Source organism: Clupea harengus, chromosome 19 (genome assembly GCF_900700415.2).
Source record: "Clupea harengus chromosome 19, Ch_v2.0.2, whole genome shotgun sequence".
Classification (NCBI taxonomy): domain Eukaryota; kingdom Metazoa; phylum Chordata; class Actinopteri; order Clupeiformes; family Clupeidae; genus Clupea; species Clupea harengus.
In genome coordinates, this window is record NC_045170.1 from 26,617,007 (window position 1) to 26,633,458 (window position 16,452).

At 40.3% G+C, this 16,452-nt stretch overlaps 1 protein-coding gene across 1 annotated transcript in view; it reads right to left on the reverse strand.

Annotated features, from left to right (window-relative positions):
* hpcal4 (hippocalcin like 4) overlaps window positions 1-424 on the reverse strand; it is a 31,420-nt gene extending 30,996 nt beyond the window's left edge. Inside the window, exon 1 of the mRNA XM_031585797.2 lies at window positions 265-424. The gene's annotated coding sequence lies outside the window, so the exon portion shown is untranslated. The remainder of the gene's footprint in view (window positions 1-264) is intronic.
* Window positions 425-16,452: the final 16,028 nt, after the last annotated feature.

The window sequence follows — 16,452 nt, forward strand, 5'->3', positions numbered from 1 at the left end:
CGGCGAGGTATTCATAAATGCGTAAAGACCAGACCTACCTGAACGCAAAGGGAAAACAAACTAAATAACCAAAAAGTGAGTTCTCAGCACTGCAGCACTCGGCACTTCTATGCATTGCTTATTTTGACAACTGTTATTATCTTAACGATTTCTGCTTTTAAATGTGCTGCAGCCTTGCGCATTAAAATGCGCAATTTGGTTTGAGTTCATTTTTACAATAACAAAATCACTTGAATCCAGACGAAAACAACTCATATTTCTTACCAAGAGATTGTGAATTGGGAAGTGTCCTTTTCGTATTTTGCAGACCCTTATCCGTTTCCTACGGTCTTGTAATTCTGAAACTAAACGCGTAAGGCACTTCAAGGCGAGTTACCAATGTATCGGGTATACTGAAAATGAATGGACCGCTTACGTCTCCCTTGCCAACACATTTGCGTGGGAACCGCCTACTTCTTTCAATGATTGGATAATATAAGGGATTGCCGCAAATCACAAAAAGACGGCGCGTTTGGAATTGGACAGCAAGCAACGCCATTCAAACACGACTCCCAGTGCTGCAAGTATCACCAAGCGTCCCTGGATTCCAAGAGATGCTGTTAATATTTATCTTTTTGATCGTGCAGATGGTGTAGCAATTTACTACGACTATTCAAGCAGCAGTGTGGAGGACTATTTCAACAATACTCGTATAAACATACAGTCATTTTAGAGGATCTTTCAGTCAGCAGTACTTCTTAGTCTATCATGCTGATACTGAAATGCAAAATGTATGCTATAATCATCTGCTGTGAGAACCAGCTCTGACTAAACTTGAATATTCTGAGATTGATAACCTAATCAATATTTCATGAAATAAATGATCTATGCTCAACTGAGAAGTTGATAAGTTATCCTGTCCACTGTGTTTCCTCCCTCTGTGTCTTTGACCACCGTGGGCATGTCTATGTACTCTGGGGCACACAAAGCAAGACCAGGGGCCAGAGGGGGTCAGTAGGATTCACTTGGCTCTAGCTCTGTCAGGGTAAAGTAGAATTCTCTCTCAAGCTTGATTTCCAGCTCAAGGTAACCTGGCCTGGCCCTACCCACCTACTGCCACCGGCTCAGTTTTTGCAGGGATTACAGTCTGGAGTTACGCAGGGTCGTTTGTATTCATTGTTTAGAAAGTCGCTTTTGATATCATAAAATGTATGTTTTAAAATAAAATGTCTCATCACCCAGTTTACTTACATGTCAAACCAGCCACAGCAGAGTATACATATCATTACTTGTCACATGTTTAAAACACGTACATTGGAAATGGAGAGAGAATAGGTTATACAGAGAGGGACTCTATCCCAAAGTGATGCCTTATCATAATCTTGTTCTCCCCTCTCTCTCCTCACAACTGAAAGTATTTTTGTATTCATGGGCCAAAATACCACTCTACCACATTGTGTTTCTGTCACAAAGACACTGCAATGCTAAATTGAAATGGCAGCTGAAATATAAATATTATATTGTAATTTAATCTTATTTACCTTTGTTCACTCATGTACAAACAACAGGCTCCTCTATTTCACAGTGACCTGACCTTTTTGAGTTTGACCTACTCTTTCTTAATCTTTCTTAACCTTTCTCAAACCACCTTGGTGTCACACATTTATGTACACTAGCGCTCAAAAGTTTGACAGTTTGACCAGTCATTGTCATGTTTCTGATACAAATCGGACTCGTGGTTGCTTTACCACCTCAAATGTGCTTTAATGCTTACCCTTTTTTACGGAATTGTTAAATTCATTAAAGTTTATTTTCATCAAAGAATCCTTCAGCTTTGCAGCCCTTTGATCGTTTTTGAAGATATTCAGCTGACAATCCATTCTGGTGCACTTCTCAGAGGCTCTCTTGATTGGACGAGTGCTAGAGACATTCCTCAAATCAAGCACCAATCAAGCAGAGGACAGCAAGACATTGTAAAATAGAGTGGCAACTTCTCTAATTCATTATTTCTTGAGCTCTGTATAAATCTTTCAACTACTCTAAATCACCCCATCAATACCGTCACATTTCCTTCTCAATGTTTGACAGGGTATCAAGCACCGCTCCAGCATCCTCTCGTTTGCTGTACATCTCACAGATCACCTCCAACTTGGACTCATCTGTTCATTATACTCTTTTCCAGTCATCCACAGTCCTGTGTCTGTGTTGTTTCCATTTCAACATTTTCTTTTTATTTGCCACTATCTGATATAATATGGCTTTTCCTTTGACATTTCAGCTCCAAGGCCAGCATCCTTTGGTTGTTTTTTCAGTGATGACATTGGTATTTCACTTGCAGCCAACTGAGAATCCCTAATGCATCTGTGACTGCCTGCTTACTATCAACACAGTGATGGACATCTTTGTAGAGAACCATCAGTTTCTTAGCAATCTGATACATGTAATAACCTTCATTTCATAAAACAACAACAGAGTTCACTACACACTTAAATCTATACATTGTCACCTTGTTTTTTTAGTATAATTTCTGGGGATTTCAGGCATGTACACCCATAGTGGACTGTCATTACACACAGCAGCATGGTACATATAACTGTCATTACACACAGCAGCATGGTATATAAGACTGTCATTACACACAGCAGCATGGTATATAAGACTGTCATTACACACTGCAGCATGGTACATAAGACTGTCATTACACACAGCAGCATGGTATATAAGACTGTATATGGCCATACGACTATCATTACACACAGCAGCATGGTGCATAAGACTGTAATTACACACAGCAGCATGGTATATAAGACTGTCATTACACACTGCAGCATGATAAGACTGTCATTACACACTGCAGCATGGTACATAAGATACAATACATGGCATAGGGAGATTGACATGAGATTGACAAATATTGAAGAAAGCACATTCTTTCATGTACAGAAAGCTAAACAAATGATTCATGTTGTGCACTAAAATGACTGATTTTTTGTTGACAAAATAAAATTGTATTTATATAGTGCCAAAACAATACAATTGTCTCGCTCTACTGAGCCCAGGGCCTGGTGGGAAAACGATAGCGACAGGAGCAAGGAAAAACTCTGTGTTAACAGGAAGAAACCTTGAGCAAAACCTTGGCTCATAAGGGGGGCCCATCTGCTTGGAGCGACCCGAATAGAGAGGTAGAGATAAAAAAGAAGAAGAGGGGGATGGGCTTATGGCAGAAGGGTAGGGAAGAGAGGGAGAGGGAGACATGGCAGATGAGTTCATACACATATCAGGAGAAGCATGTGGTAAATGTACACAATACATATAAACATAACTTGGTATATACATGATACACATATATATAGTGGATAAGCTTAGGAGAGAGCATTAAGTATATATAGGGTATACAGTGTGCTCATAAGGTTACTATTAGGTAGGTCAGGCGGAGAGCCTACAGCAGCCTCACACAATAGCAAACAAATGAATACTATGTTCCAATTCTACTAATAGATGCCACTAAAAACAACACACTGCACCTTTAAGCCTTTATATTGATGATGCAGCAATCGACAAATAGGCTGTAATGTGGCATGGAGGGATATATTCATGACATTATCTCCCAATTAGACATCACAGGGAAAGCTGATCATGCTCAATGTACTGTTTACTGATCAAAGTGTCTGTAAAGCAGGGAAGGTTTATAGCTAGCTGAAAACGTGCATTTTTATGCATTTCCATAGACATTTCCGTCGACATAACTTTTTGAATCGATTCAGGTCCTGTAGCTGCCCGTAGATGTGTGCTAATAATGCCAGGCAAAAATTTTAATATGCAAATGAGCTATACACTAATCGAATATGCCCAAAATACACCCAAATAGGCTTATTTTTTTCCTTTACTCCTACCACAATAAAACTTTACATAGTAAAAGTATACATGAAAAGTAACTTTTTTTGTATTACAAGTGTCTTTGAAATTAATTTGAATATGCACATGAGCTCCACACTTATTGAATATGTCCTAATTTGCATAGGCAGAAACACCATGCCCCTGGCAGGTACTACCAAGCCAGGCAGTTTTCAGGTTAGAGGCCAGTCTAAAAGCAGCATTGCCATCACCCATTGGCAGTATGATGATTGGATGAAGATTGGGCCGATGTATTTGTCATACATATAAATGGTGTTTCTGCCTATGCAAATTAAGACATATTCAATAAGTTACTTTTCATGGGTACTTTCATTGTGTAAAGTTTTATTTTGATAGGAGTAAAGGAAAAAAATTACATTTTTGGGGTATTGTTGCCTGGCATTATTAGCACACATCTCAGATTTCATGAGAATTAAACATATTTCCTCAACTAGGATTTCTTAGGACTTTTAGTATGTTGTTCTGGACACCTCATAGAAATGATCTATGCTGAAAAAAATTATTTTACAATTAGTCTGTCTTAAAACACTACTTTGCCTGGACTATAATGGAAATATATCTCAAAAGTGCATATGATTGTTGCTCTTTTCATTTTGTGGATCCTGTCCATGTAGTGTTCCTAATGCCATACATACATACACCTTTTTTTAATCAAGGTCGGTTGCTGGCCATTTATAGTCTGTGGTGAGAGATGAGATTACTTCAAATGACCCCTTCAACTCTTCAGAGCATATTGCTCACAGTTTACCATCTGTGCTCTCCTAACTCATTATGAGTTGTAATCATTAAGGAATGGGAACAGCATGCAAAACATTAGCAGGATTGATAGGAAATTCTAGTCATTCTCGACCAAACCATTTCCATACAGATTTTGGTATGAGACAGTAGTCAAAGAGTGGACCCTTTCTGCTTGAGCCAAACCGGCTGAAACCAGCCATACTTATGACCTTTTAAATCTGCAGACATTTTATTTTCAATGAAACTATGTTTAATCTTGTTATGGGAAATGTCTGTCTGTGACCTGCCTTAGAGAGAGCATCATTTGGCATTTGCTATGCTGATGACCAAAAGGGTTTCCATGCTGAAGAAGCCGTCTTAGAGCTGGGATGAGTCAAATTTGCTTAACGGTCACATGACTAATGGACTGCCAAATAGTTTCAAACAAATTCCTGTCCATAGTGATATGTCTGGGGTATAGCATGTCATCATCATTATCATCATCATTATCATTGTTTATTCAGGGAGAATTGACTGAGCACAGGGCTCTTTTGCAGCAATGCCCTGATTGAGGCTACATAGTACAGAAGAACAATAAATAAACAAACCATAACAAAACAAAACAGACAAAATAAATAAACAAAACACATTAAACAACTCAGAAATTAAGTATAAAAAAATAAAATAAAATAACATAAAGTAAAAAAAAAATTAATTAGAGAATCATTTAAAACAACAGCATTGAGGCACATCCTTAGCATCTAAAAAATGTGCACGTGTTGTGGCTGTCCATAGTGATATGTCTGGGGTATAGCATGGGCTTGTGTTGTGGCTCTTGTGATAGGTCTGGGGCTGTCGTGATATGCCTGGGGTATAGCATGGGCTCGTGTTGTGGCTGTCGCCAGCCAGTTTTGCACCGTTGTTGTATCCTGCCACCCTTGCTATGCATGTATCATTTAAATTCCCATGCACCATGTCAGTCAACAGTAACTAAACATACCTCATCAAAACTAAACATAAACTTAAACATAAACATAAATGTATCTCTTTCTCTGTTTATCAAATTGATGTTGAACCAAATTTTTGTCTCTTATGGCATGGCCTTTGCCCACAAATGTAGACGACATGAAAACATTGTTCCTCATCACCATAACCATTATTATGGTTATTATTAGTATATAACATCTACGTATAGGGTAATCACATTCGTTAATTGAGTCAAGTTAGGGTTAGGATTAGGGTTCAACATTGTTGTCAGCATTGTTGTCAGAGAAGCCAGTATTTCAATGTAACTTGTTCCTTAATCTCTGAAGACATACAGTACATTTACATTTACATTTAGTCATTTAGCAGACGCTTTTGTCCAAAGCGACGTACAAGGGATCATGGTCATTTTCTGATTTAGGACAGTTATAATATTACATATTGTTCCTTTGACATCCAACAAAACAATGGAAAGAAAATACAGTATATACAGACAGATCTGGTGAAACTTTACATACAAAAAGGAAAATGCATTTCACTTTGGTTACACATACTTCAGGGCCATTAATCCTCCCATTGATACTACATTGTGTCCTATGCCTGCTACTACTGAGGAGGAGGAGGAAGGTAGCGAGACTCCCAGACCTCACTCCTCTCTACACATTGTGTCCTATGCCTGCTACTACTGAGGAGGAGGATGGTAACGCCAGACCTCACTCCTCTCTACACATTGTGTCCTATGCCTGCTACTACTGAGGAGGAGGAAGGTAATGAGACTTTCACACCTCTCTACACATTGTGTAATCGGTTGTATGCAGATGTCCATTATGGTGTAGTAGTCCACAAATCTGGGCTGATGTAACGCAATGTGGTCATTCAATCATACCCTCAAATTTACATTGATGTGATTGGCTGAAATTGTAATCTCGTGTGAAATGTATTTGTGAATCACAAAATACATTTGTGAAATACTTGACATTTCTATGTGAATTTTGAAACTATTCCAACTCCATAACAACATGCACAAAAGATACACATTAGTTAAATGGGAATGAAACTCACCAAGAAAGTGGGAGAGATGGAGATGGCTCACCAAGTGCAAAGAAGATGGCCACGAGTATTTCAATCTTGTTTGGAAGTACTGGAGCTTACTGATTCACTGTGCACGATCCAGCTTCTTTTACTTGACTGCAGAGCCATCATCCACTTGTTTAGACTCTCAGACAAACAGATTTCAATCCACAATAGCCTAATCATCCACATCCCCAGACGGCCCTCATTACAATCACTAGTACTCTGTCTGTCCGTGTATCTGGGGCATTTTAGAGGGTGGTGGTGTGGGGCCATTATCTCTGTCATTGGTCACATGGAGTTTGATCACTTGATTACTAATAATCGTTTAATAAGAGGCTGCATGAGCCATAGGCAACATAAGCTGAGACATTGGAGCATGCATATTGTCGCACCTTTTCCTCAACAGTGCAACAGTACTGAATATAAATAGACAATTCATGCTTAAGTTCTCTAATTCATGCTAAAGTTCTCCCCTTTCTTTAGTTTTCAAAATCAAAGTCTGGTTTATGCTTTCTACAGATTTGAAAAAAATTCACACGGTTAATGCGAAATTCCATGTGCCACATTTCCCCCGACGGCCAAAATAAATGAGGATGTGACCCAGTTTTCTTCTATTTTAAATAAATCACACCTCTTTCATGAGCCATTACTCAATATGTCAGTTGTCAGTATGAAAACACATCAGAGCTGGCAAGTTTTCACAGTGCAAATGTTACTTTTGTTTGTGTTTGCAAGTAACAAACCACCTCCCTAGTTTTCCAATCCTGTCACCTTTTGTGAGGGTTATATAAGACACCAGAAATAAGATTGATTGAGTTTTGCCTCCATTTAAAGAAGCAATCGAAAATGACTGTGTGATCATGTGTGCCTCCAGCAATGGCTCTGGAGCAAGAACTGGTCCAAATATATCTAACATGTTGGCACTGTCCAATTCCTTTAAACTAGGTGAATTGACTGTAATGCACATTAGGCACACACTCATAAGGAAACACCATGGCAGAATCAGGCTTTAAAATGCATTTTGAGTGATGGGATTGCAATAGGTCAATAGGGCAAACATGTCTGGGATTTGGCTTTGCTTTTCTGTCAGGCCATTTGAAGTCAAAGGTTAGTTAGTCAATTAGTTGCACCCACACGACACACAACCAAAGTGTAGGTAACCTTGCCATTGTCAACCGTGAGGAGAACGCTGAACAGCACCACGAAGATGCGCAGTGAGGTCCAACCTGATCTGAGCCTGGGTGGCAAGATGCTCCAATGCTGAGACACTAATACAGACTCTCAGAACAAAACCCCAGATTCTGACCTGGCCCGGCCAGAATCCATGCAAACCAGTTTGTCATCCAAAGCTGGTATTTTCGTGTCCATGTTAAAAAAAAGGTAACTACTGATCTAGAGGTTCACAAGAGCGCCGGGGAACACAAAAATGCAGTAAGTGTGTTAAAAAAAAGATCTGACTATACAAAGGACTGTACTGTACAGCACCTTTTGTCAGGTGTCCTCTTCTGTGAAAAGAAGAATATGGTCAACCCACGGTACTCTGTATGAGGTTGTGCAATCCACTGTGCTTTAATGATTGAGGGGTAGCCTTACAACTGCTAGTTGTGTCAAAGTGAGAATGCAGATTTGTGTATGACTGTGTGTGGACAAGCTGGGGACTTCCTCTGTCACTGCTTCACATCGCCATCGTGACACAGCCATAAAATACACTTTCTCTTTTCACCATCTTTTTGTCTCTCTTTCCACACCTCCTCCTCATGCACCTGTCACACATTCACTCGTTACACCCTGTGCTGACTGCTGCAGCGCTGACTCAGTTTCCATGGCAACAACATGGGCCCACCAGGGCAGAAGATGGTTCTGTGACAGCCACCCCACAGCCACCCCACAGCCCCCCTCACTGCCTCACTCATCTCTCTTCAGTCCTCTCCGTCTCCCTCATTATTTCACGGATACATATATTTCACTCATCTCTCTTCAGTCCTCTCCGTCTCCCTCATTATTTCACGGATACATATATTTCCTGTTTCATTCATCATTCTTCTTCTCTTGTCTCGTCAAGCTTCTGCCTTTATGATTCCTCTTCCTGTCAAATGTGTCTCTTTCCCCATATTTGTGTCTTCTCTATAGCTGTACAACTATTCTCTTTATTGTGTGGATATAGCTCTCCTCCTCGGGTGCATGTTTACATACCTACTTCTTACCAAGAAACAAAGAACTGGAAACAGATTTATTAAACTGTCGGGATATTCAGAAAATGTGTTAATGTATGTACTGATAATATGAATATTCCAATCATGTTATTATACTTTGCTATGTAGTTTCTGAGTTCTCTGAAAAGACCAGAGAACCGTTAGACAGCATACAGATGGCAACAGGTGGTGTTCCTGCGTATCTCTCTCTCTCTATCTGTGTCTGTGTGTGTGTGTGTGTGTGTGTGTGTGTGTGTGTGTGTGTGTGTGTGAGTGTGTGTGTGAGTGTGTGTGTGTGTGTGTGTGTGTGTGTGTGTGTGTGTGAGTGTGTGGTTTCATAGCCACAGCAGCTGGCTGAGATCTGAAATGACAGAGAGGAGCATGTGTGTGTGTATATCCAAGAGAAAGAGAGGGTACCACACCACAGATTAACATTTCAAAGGCTGCTGAGCCCTGCGTTTAGATTAAAGCACGGCCTGTATCAAGGACACTCAGGTGTCCAGCGGCACCGAGGGGCTCGACCAGTCTGAGTGTATGTGTGTGTGTGTGTGTGTGTGCGTGTGTTTAGAGATATACTTATGGTAAACATGTGCATTTACCAGTCAACACTGTGTTCCCAAGTCATACATGCATTGGAATTGTTAATAATGCTATGTTTTGTAGTTTGTTATTGTAGATTTGTATGTGTGTTGCTTTTTATTATACAATAACAGCACAGTTCATTTCATCCCATTCTTCATCACATATGGTAATATGAGGTAGTCATGGAGGGGGCCGCTCTGCAAACAGGCTGTGATGGATGTCTCTGATGAATACCCCCCCCCCACCCCCCCGTCCCCTGAAAGGGACATGACTCACAGACACTCATTCACACACTTCCTTGCATTCCCCTCCATTCACTTTCACTTTTTTTATTTGACTTTGTCCTCTTTTTCAATTCACAATATCACATCATTCCTCTCACTCTCTGGCTTACCCACTAGTGTCCGGTCTCTTGTATCTCCCTTGCCTCGTCACAGACTAAACAAAACACTCCCGTGGAGTCTTCATCTCAGGGGTCTAGGCCTTTCAGTTCGGTGTGAATTTAAAAACAAAACTCCCCCCGCCCCCCGCCCCCCCCCACCACACACACACACCCTGCAAAGCATCTCTGCCTGAAGCAAAGAGAGGCACAAAGCATTGCAGGGCTGGTTGCCTGGGTGATGCTTGGGTTCCAAGCCCACTTCACAGAGTAGGCTGGCAGCAGCAGCAGGGTCTGTCCACATGAGAGAGGCTCTCCCACAGCCTCTGCCTCCAAGAGCTCGATAATCCCAAACATTGATTTGCTCACCACAGGAAAGAGAGGAGGGACTGAGAAAAAAAGAACTGAAAGGGGAAGAATAAAAGAGATAAAGGTGAGAGAGAGAGATGAATCAGGGCTGTGTTTTTTCAAGGACATTCACGTTTCAACACATTGACACCTATTTATAGATGATGTTCATGGATAGAGTGGATGAGGGTAGAAAATGGTAGAGCCGACAGAGAAAGGTTAAAAGAAAACCAAAAATGATAGTGACATGATATGGTTTCACTGATAAGGGACCTGTAATACAGCATGCCCTTGTGTGTGTGCCTTGACTGATTCCTTCACTCACAGAGAAGTGGAGCACAGAATAGGCAGCTTTCCCCTAGGTTGTGTTTGCACACGTGTGTCGATGTGGAAGTAGGGCACTCTGATCACTCTGACAGAAGCCCTTTGTAGTCAGAGGTACCAGTATAGTGCCATTATGGCATGTGTACTTATTTACCCTGAATCAAAAGCACACAGAATCAATGCTGCCCCAGTGTTCTGCAGCAGGTGTGAGCTTTAACATATTAAAATTGCATCAAAAATGCAAAGCATGCCAATTTTGCTAGTCTTGCCAATTTACATCAGGATTTTGATTGAAGCAAAGTTCTTTTTCACCAACATGTGTGATTTGGATTTGGATGTGGGTAACATGTTTGTGCATTAAGATGTACTTTGGAGAGGATCAATTATCAATCAGACCACAATACTTGGAAGTCTAGCAGAGAGGCGTGTGCAATCCAGAGAGGGCGGAAATGACAGATATAGCAGAAGCAGTTTTTACTCTGGAAATCAAAAGCTAAAATAACTATACAATCAATATAGTGTGACTGTGTGAATGGCTCAGTCCAGCACTCCTTAAACTCAAACCAATGCAACGCACGCAACGAAATGCAACGGAGCCACAATTCAGTTTGCCAACAGATGACGTCAACGATAACAGACAACGCATTACAACCTTGTGAGCCAGGCATGACTTCACCGGTGCAGAGGTTGAGGTACTGTTTTATTTATTTTAGGACATCAAGATGCCTTGGTCTCGGAACCATGACTATAAATGTGAAACAAAATTGGTAAAAATATTGTTGTATTTATTATTATTATAATTATTTAAATCTAAGGATGTCTATAGAATTGATGTGAACGCAGTCACCAACGATTTCTCAATTCAGCCCTTAAGAACAATCTGGCCAATTTACGACTGCTATTTAGCGTTCTTAAATTCTTTTCCAAGTTAAGAACGAATCCCAGATGAGAAAAGTTTCATGAATGCCAGAATTGTCCTGGTAACTTCATAAGTGGAGTCAACAAGAAATTTCTTCTTAACTTTTTTGCATATTTTAAATAACCAAAAACAAACCTAAGAATTGGTCAACAAACTCTCAAAGTGGGGTCCAGAGACCCATAGCATAGGGATCCTTTCCCTTGATGGGGTGCCAGGGGGTCCCCAGAAAGAAAAAAATAATTAGTTTATACTATAATTCCAACCATTAGGTAACAGAATGTATGACTGATTTGGTAATAGGTTTCATACAACTTTTGTAATAAAACATCTAAACTCAAAAGAATCTTATCAAATGGGCATCCCTCCCTGGTATAATTCGTGGAAGTTTAGGGGTCCTTAATATACAAGAGTTTGAGAACCGCTGTGCTAAATAATGTTTGAACATGCCAATTACAGTGCTGTTTTTTTTTAAAAGTGTATTCACCTTGAACCAAAAATAAAACTGACATAAACAAATAGTGAAAGCTGGTTTAAGCTTACAATGGCACTTACACAATAGACAGGGTCTGGAAGAGTTGACCTTCTATATTAACAGATGAAGCGCTAACATTAGCCGCGCTGCTGTTGCTTGGTTGAGATTAATTTACGTTATCGTCACTCCATAGCACATCAAAAACGTGACATTCCTGCAAAGTTATTGCATGCTGTGTGGACAAATGTTTCTGCATTTTGGTAGTATTCCCCCCTTTGACGAAATAGACGTTTCTGGCCCTGTGGTCATCTTTTCGCGTGAAATATAACCACACTTTTGGACGCCTCTGCCTAGACGCAATGTTGGCTTCGGTCTAAACCAAACAGGGCTGCGTGTATGTGACGTCATTGAGCATGCGCAAACGGCACTGGAATCGATAGCAAAATCGTTAAGGACTTTGGCTAACGATTCCAAAGAATCGGTCCACTGGGAACCGGTTCTCAACAAGAACCGGTTCGCGATTCCCATCCCTATTCTTTACACACCTCCCTTCCTGCATGCCTTGAATTGTGTTAAATGTCCTGATCTTTTACTTAATTTTTATTTGAATTTTAACTTTTGTTTTGCATACACAAAACCTTCAGGAAATGCAAATGGAGTTATAATAATAATAATTTATATTTATAATTGATAGTTTTTTCTTTTGTCTAAATGTTTTGACTGTAGCGTTTTTTAAGTCGCTTTGGACAAAAACATCTGCTAAATACTGTAACTATAACTATAACCACATAACACATAGCCTGGACGACTAGTGGGAACGATAGAATCCTATCCTATGACCATACACCATTAAAGTGAATTTGAAGTTGCCTATAAAAACAAAGTGGCAAAATGTTTCATAGTATTGCTTTAAGGAAAATATAACACAGCTGCCTTTGTATAACATCCACAGTTCCACCTAGTGAAACGTATAGAATGATGATAGAAGTTCAACCTATCTACCTCTAATAAATTGGTTTAGGCCTAGACATAACAACTCATCGATACAACCGAAAACCTAAGGTCAGTAATGACACTGAGTTGGCTGATTAAGGTAGGGTGAATGAAAGATGAAGTAGTTTGCCAAGAACACCAAAATGCCCAGAATCACTATGGAATTTAAAACTCTATGGGCCTCATTTACTAACATTGCGACCGCAGCTTAATCTCTTAATCTATTTTGCATCCTATTTATCAAACAAGAACCCTCATCGCGTCATCTGCGCCTAACACCGCCCATTAGTGTTATTTAGCGCTCCGCGAAAATAGGGAAGAAAGAGCCTGCGTGTTCCACCGTGGATGATGAGCTAAAATTAGAATTAGAGCTTTTGGTTCACGAGGTTACAGCAAACTAACCCAGGTAAATATAGAAACTCATAAATATTTATCCGTTTAGCCCTTCCGTCCACATTAAAAGTTGTGATCACTTTGAATTCAAGACTGTCTTTTATTGGTGAGCTGATTTGGGGAAATTAAACTTTTCAGCGAACATTGAGTTTCTGGGTTGCTATGGTTACCCCTCAGGGTGCCTGTGCAGCTTCATATTAACGAGTTTATGTTCACAAGAAAGTTCATATTCACACATATTAACATGAGTTAATCACACACAGGCAACTGCAAACTGTTAAGATGGGTCTCTAAGCTAGAGATAGCTAGGGTAGTTAATATCCAGGTTAACTGCTCCATAGCATCCCGTTAAATAGTCTGGTAGGAATACACGACACCCCTTACTTTAAAACGGCGTATTCCAACACTGAAAACCATGCTTTTCAAAAACGCTGCCCTAGGCAGATACATTTGAAAACTGTAGTTGTAGGTTGCCATGGCACTGGGGGTAGCTTGCGCTTTCAAAATAAACATGGAAGGTGAAATGAATATGCTGCTCTGTCTCTACAATTTACTTACCGGAAGTTTAGTTACTGTACTTCGAGTACAAGTACTTTTCCTGAATAGATACACGTTACTCCTACGCTGAAGGTGTGCACTGTACTCGGTGTGCTTGAACTATGAAATACCGTTTAAACCATACAATGAACGGCGATTCTGGGTAAGACGTGGCCGAACTTTTCCCGAACAGCTAGCTGGTGGGACAGTTTGTAATTCTATTTGTTTGTATGCCTATATTAAATGATATATCAAATATAAACATTTTTCAAATTTCTCGCAGGCACATAGTTTTCATTTAGCAGCTGATATGTCATGCTAAAACACCTCTTGTTTCGTAATACATAATTAGGCGCACTTTACGCATCCCCTCCCATCTCTTTGCGACGAACACCCACTTTCCCACACCCACCTCCTAGCAGCAGTAATCTGCGCTTTTACTCAGGTGCGCCTCCTTTGGAAATAGGGTTTTATGTCTTTACCCGCTATTTTACGCCTGAAATGGGCGCAATCCTGTTAGTAAATGAGGCCCTATGTGTGTTATTGTCAGGGCTGTGCTTATCATTTTCATTTACACAATTTGTTGTCCCAAAAAAAGCACATCTCTATCGCTGTAATTGGGTACGTTCACAGTGGCCAAATAGCAACACAGCACAGGTCATTGGATAGCACATACGTATACTACATACACTACACTTTTCCTCTCTGCTCCGTAACAGTCTCTCTCACCTTGTTGGCAGTTTATTAATCAAAGTGTATTTGGTGCTCTCAGATGGAGTTTCAGTGTACAGAGGCAAGCTTTAATAACATGTTAAGCAGCAGAATGTCTTTATCTGAGGCAGAACTACTTCCATCTTTATGCCAGTACTGTCATGTTTGTTATTGCAAGGTTAGTAGTCATTTTTGCGTATTCAGCCTATTAATTGAAGCAACAATGTGTAGGTTTTTTAGCAGTTATTAGAGATTTTTTTGTAGATAGCTAATTATTACAAACTCCTTAAATAGACCTGTCACTCCCACTAGCCACCAAGGCTATTCACAATGTAGTTATGTGCTCTGGGTTGGAAAACAACTCTTACAGTTCAACAGCAGCCAAATGAATCGCCAAAATACACCAGCTAGTAAGCTAGTTACCATTCATCAGTGTTATCTGTGCTGTTGTTAGTGTTTGCAAGGCAAGTCTGTCAGCAGTTAGTGATAGACAAAAACTCTATAATGCCTCTTTAACACTGTTTTGTCTGAAACACCTAATGGCTGCATAGAAACACTAGGTGGAGACACACACCACCTTGCCCAAAATGATACACTTTGAGACAGGAGATGCAAGAGTACTAACTGTGCTAAGAGTGAACACATGTACTAACATGATGACCTGATTGTCTGGAGGGGAGTGCTGAAAGCCTGTATCATGTCAGAAGCATGGCTTGTAAGCCTGAATGCATGTGCACACAGTATGTGTATGTTTGAAGATGTATGTTCAGGATAACTGGATATCTCTGAATATTCTATGTAAATGTGTATGTTTATTAAGTCTATTCTGGGTAAACAAATTAACTTTTGATTGTTTGTGTGGTGTGGAGAGAGGAAGGAGGGAGGAAGGGAGGGCCCCAGATGGACTCCATCTGTAGGCCTCTGAGCTGTTCTCTCACTTGGCTGAGCCCAGCTGTGTGCATGTCGAGAGAGAGGACCGATGACTTGGGCCACAGAGAGGAGAACAGATACCAAGACACAATCATACAGATATCAGAACAATTACAGTGTTTGTGCCAGTGTTCAGTGCTGTTGTCTTGGTGATTACAATTTCTTTGTCTTAGAGGGACAGCGATTTAATATAACATGGAAAGGGGGTGACATGAAAAATTGACAAAATCATAGGGGACATGAAATTACTAAAGGGGAATCGATGTCACCACATTCAACTCACTACCACTGTTAACTGAAGATGAGTGTAAGAGAAGGACTTAGCCAGGTGTACAGAGTATGAGTGAAGGATGAGGTACAGGAGACAAGTAGTGTGAGATTAGTGTCTTTGTATTGTTTTGTTATTTGCTGTTTTATATAAAAACATATCGTATTGCCAAAAGCTGTTTCACTAAAGGCTGTTTTCAGTAGATGTTTGTACATGACCATACCATGCCCTGTGGTTAATACTCGGACGCGGCCTATACACTGGAATCTCATTTGGTGCCTGATAGTTCTGCAATACTGCTGTGGAGCTGTGAGATTAGATGCTAGTCTACTGTACAAACAGGAGGAACCTGGCAAATACTACTGCAACCGTCAAAGGGTTTTATGTGGAACTCCTTAAAAAAAGAATTTTATTTTGGTTTGATGAGCCGGTGAGTGCAGAAAATGTCGGGAAAACAAACATAGACAGGAAGTAGACACAAAAGGTGAGAGGTCGGGTCTGAAGCACAGGGACGACAAAAACAAACACAGAGCACATGAAGCAAAAAAACAGTGGGCTAAAGGAGTGCTTGGCGGCCTGTAGATGCCAAAAATGTCCCAACTCGTGACAATTTGAATGTAACTCAATGCAATTCAAAAGAAATATAGCTAGTTCACATTCGTTAGCTAGCTAGGTAGGTAGCTAGCTAGTTGTTCATATTAAACCAGCAAGAAAATGTTCACAATTGCAAACTTG